Below are 4,881 nucleotides of genomic sequence, written 5' to 3'. Positions count from 1 at the left end.
GCATCTATTTGGTATATGATACGGTTATGGTTTGTGTTTTGTGAGGTACCAACAGAAGCCAAACAAAGGCATGGATATGTGCAGTACAATCACAAAATTGTTCACACTGAAGACTTGGAAATGCAATTTATTTCATGAAATTCTAAATCGGCACAGAAACGGCATTTAAGGTGCAGTTGTCAAGTATGAAAGTCATTCAAATACAGTTGTCGGAAGTTTACATACACTCAGGTTGGAGTCATTAAAACTCGCTTTTCAACCACTCCACACATTTCTTGCTAACAAACTATAGTTTTGGCAAGTCGGTTAGGACATCTACTTTGTGCAAATCATTTTTCCAACAATTGTTTACAGACAGATTTTTTCTCTCTCTGTATCACAATTCCAGTGGGTCAGACATTTACATACATTAAGTTGACTGTGCCTTTTTAAACAGCTTGGAAAATTCCAGAAAATGATGTCATGGCTTTAGAGAGCTTATTATAGGCTATAGGAGTACGGACTCATTGTAAACGGCTGGAATGGAATATTTGGAACTGCATCAAACATATGGAAACATTCCAGCCATTACAATGAGCTCTATAACTGCTATTTGATGGTTTGTTTATGATCTGTTGCTACGCACTGAACATCTGTGTGTTAAGATAAATATGTTATAGGCAAAGCTTAATTGTTTTTCTTCACTGACCAATGTGCACTGAGAATGTAAAATATGTACAAACAATATAGGAGCGGGCTGAAGATGTCCGACAGAACCTGTCCATCATAGCATTGGTTTTATAATGTACTTAACGACCATATGTAAATAATGTCTCTTATTCCCCCCAAAATAAGCCTGCCGTTTTGTCTCCAGTTACCAAATTCAGTGTGATGACCCATTGTAAATGGTTGCCCTGGACATTTTTCCCTGACAGAAATCCCTGAAGTATAGTCTATTGTTATCGTCCTGCAGTGTAGTAGAGGGCCTCAAGAAAACACATCTGGGCCAGAAGATGATGGGACAAGATTGCAGAGATCAATAGATTTCATATGATATGGGTAGTTGGTTGGAGTAGAGTGCAAAGTTTTATATTATCCAGTTACCTCACAAATGTTGAGGAAGGCTCACCTCCATGTACACGAACACATCTACATTCGGAGGACATGCAGCAATCATATTCTGCCTGAGAAGTGAGTTGTGTGGGTTAAGGCATGGGGCTTGGAGTAGGGGGCTGCAGTGGTGGAGGACCCTGACTGAAAGTGTCTCTCTCTGGATCTCCCCCTGCTCTACAGGTTGGTCTCCCTCTTCCGTGCCCGTGGTAGTCATACGGATGACAGTCCCGGAAAAGATCCTTCTTTTCCCCTTTCTCCAGGTCGATGTGGTGGATGGACGGTGGCTTGGTGATCAGGTCATCTGGTTCCCCCTGGTACACGCCGTTGCCCTCCACCTCCCTGTACTTCCTCGATGCTGGATCCTTCTGGAAGACGTCCCGGAGCATCCTCTTCAGCTCAGGGTCCGGGCAGAACAGGTATTCATAGAGGGCAGCCGCCATGATGCCACCCAGGATTGGACCAACCCAGTACACCTGCAATACAGATAAAAGTCAAACCCAGTTCAGACAAATATGAACCCATTACCACAGCGGAGGCTACCCCATTCTGACAGAACTGCCATGCATTATTAGACTAGAAGTCTTGTCATGTCTGTAAAGGTGCAACAGTCTTTGTTTATGGGCATCCTCAGTGGAGCCAGGTACCTTTTTTGGGTTCTGCCAGGTCAAACATGTTGTTCTCAAAAGACAGCAAACAACTGTCAGATAATGACACCACTCTCAGTGAGAAGACCTATCCTAATTATATCCAAGACCCAGACCCTCCTCTCCTACACACACACACACACCAAGCAGTTCCACTGTGCCTTGCTGAGTCAGTATGAACAGCTCCGTGAGAATTATTGCCCTGGATAAGCCCATGCTTTGTATAGTCCATAACACCTGTCTGTGACTGGTCTGTGCTGTTCCTTTTATTCTGCATTAGCAAGCTACAAGGCATGCATCTACCTCGTAGCGAGTGTTATATATAAACTATTAATTAGGCATGCTTTAGGTGAGTATTTCCTTTCCTGTTTAACCTTTGTAGAACTCCCGTCCACTGTTGTGGGTGAAGACTTCGTTGGACGGCACTAGATAGCATCCTTCAGCTGCTCTGGCAGGGTGACATGCCATCATTGCAATGTGACCTTACTGGGTTTCAAAATGTCCATAGTCCTGTAGCTGTAGCACCCTCCAGCGCCCCCCCATACTACTTTAGCCCCCCTTGCTCCTGGAGAACAGAGACAACCTGAACACTTATCACAAAATCACATCTAAACACATATCTGACCCTATATTTTAAGCAAAGAGTTTGCCTTTCAACTGTTTTTAATGAATGATATACACTGAGTGTCCAAAACATAAGGAACATCTTCCTAATATTGAGTTGCACCCCCTTTTGTCCTCAGAAGAGCCTCAATTCACTGGGGCATGATCTACAAGGTGTCAGAAGAGTCCCACAGGGATGCTGGCCCATGTTGACTCCAATGCTTCCCACACTTGTGTCAAGTTGGCTGGAGAACCATTCTTGATACACATGGGAAACCGTACCCTCTTCAAAGGCACTTAAATATTTTGTCTTGCCCATTCCCCCTCTGAATGGCACACATACAAAAAAAGTCCTTCTTTCACCTGTCTCCTCCCCTTCATCTACACTGATTTTTTAAAAGTGGATTCAACATGGTCAGTCTGTCATAGTGTTTGGTACACTCAGTGTATGATCAAGCTTCACAACATGGCAGGTCAGTTGTAACCATTTGAGATATGGTTTCAACACATGAAACAGTTGTGTCCCTTATATTGGCAAATAGAAACCCATGTCTTAGATATGGACTACCTGGCTTAGATATTCCCCCTTCACCGACAACTGTGTAGGAGTATAGCCCTTTGAGGGCGAGAAGGCGGCAGCAGTTTCTATCTTACCCAGTGGTTTTCAAAATTCATGGTGGCGACTGCAGGCCCAAAGGAGCGAGCGGGGTTCATACTGGCTCCTGTGCATGGGATCTAGAACACAAAGCATGGCATAGAGGTTTTAACATGCAAGCACTGTAGAGAGAGGGAGAGAGAGAGACATGGAGCAAGACCTAGCCAGAGCTGACACAACACCTACAGTAGTGGATTGTTCCACTTGAATACATGATAATGATACGATGAAAGTATATATCATCATGGGGAAATGTATGCTGGTATTCCATAGATATACAGTACATGGTACTAGTTAGCATTGATTGGCATCTAGTGGCATGTAGGCAGCATATTGATAGTCAAGCTTTGCTATGACTAGAGGTAGGTAGCATGTCGTTTGCAGGACAATTAATGGGGTTTAGGTAGGTCCCTGATGATTGGTTGGCATGGAGGAGGATGCCCACGTGAGATATGAACTAATGTACTATATTGTACTATTCCACCATTATGATGATTTAAAGAACAAACTACATCACCAATCTACATCAATGCCCTGTTTACATTTCCTTCCATAGTTGGTATTGAATGAAATACACTGTAATGTCTGACTCTTGAGGCCTTCAGGTTCGCTATAATCCTAGAGCTCTAACCACTACAACATGTGGCCTGGCCCCTAATTGACCTAACTCAAGTTAGAGATAGAATCCCACTCACCGCGAACAGATGGCCGACTGCTACAGCGACTCCAATGGCGAGGCCAGCCGAGCAGGTGGGGAACACGGTGAAGACCAGCTCGAAGGTGATCAGGAGCTCCACCAACAGGGCTTGGCCCAGTCCCAAACTAGTCCATAGGTGTCAACTCTGACTGTTGCTAGCTAGATTCTCTGATTTTAAGGCTAAACTATATGTCTTACCACAGTCACTCCAAGGCCCCCTCTGACAGACACTGGTGTCACCAGGTAGAGGAGCCCTGTCCCAGTGATCGCTCCCAGGCACTGGGCAGCCAGGTAGAAGACACCCTTAGCCAGGCTCAGCTTCCTGGTCACCGCCGGGTTGACGTGACTGACACTGACGTGTCTGAAGCATTGCACCATGGTGGCGATGGTCAGGCCAAAGCACAGCGAGATGAGGACCAGGTCTGCGGGGGGGAGGGTTGTCCAACTCGGATGCCCAGTTGATGGTGGAGCCCAGGCTGAGGAGGACAAAGATCAGGGAAGCTAGGTACTCGGCTGACACAGCTCTCCAGAAGTCCTTGGTCCAGATTCCTTTGAACGCCACCATGATGGGATGCTGGTTACACGCTGACAGGCAACTCCTGGTAAAATAATAATGAATTCATAAATGAAATGATTATCCCAGTTTAGTTATTCTCCATCTGTCTGTGTGCCGGGAAATCCACTGAACCCTTCCAGTGAAGGGAACTGGCTGCTGGGCACAACATTTACAACTCTAGGGAATGGAGTCAGTGGCTTCCCATAACACACTGTGCCAGGCAGCAGAGCGAACACTATGCTAAGGACATACAGTAGAGGGATGCACTATGCCATTTTGCAATCAATGAGTTTATAATAGGCTACTTACAAATGGTATATATAATTCAACAATGTAATACTTTCAAAGAGAGAGTGACTGGAGAGAGAGAGTCTTACTGACTTTATTTTTTTTTTAAATTGTACCTTTATTTAACTAGGCAAGTCAGTTAAGAACAAATTCTTATTTACAATGACAGCCTAGGAACAGTGGGTTAACTGCCTGTTCAGGGGCAGAAGACAGATTTGTACCTTGTCAGCTCGGGGATTTGAACTTGCAACCTTCCGGTTACTAGTCCAACGCTCTAACCACTAGGCTACCCTGCCGCCCCAACTGGGGAGAGAGAGAGAGAGACTGACTGACTGACTGACTGACT

General features: G+C 45.1%; 1 pseudogene; it reads right to left on the bottom strand.

Annotated features, from left to right (window-relative positions):
- Positions 1-438: 438 nt before the first annotated feature.
- On the bottom strand, positions 439-4,256 carry LOC112226461 (annotated as a pseudogene).
- Between the last annotated feature and the right edge of the window lie 625 nt (positions 4,257-4,881).

This window comes from Oncorhynchus tshawytscha, linkage group LG28, assembly GCF_018296145.1.
Source record: "Oncorhynchus tshawytscha isolate Ot180627B linkage group LG28, Otsh_v2.0, whole genome shotgun sequence".
Classification (NCBI taxonomy): Eukaryota; Metazoa; Chordata; class Actinopteri; order Salmoniformes; family Salmonidae; genus Oncorhynchus; species Oncorhynchus tshawytscha.
The sequence above is the reverse complement of the archived record's forward strand: the minus strand, read 5'-3'. Positions and strand labels throughout refer to the sequence as shown.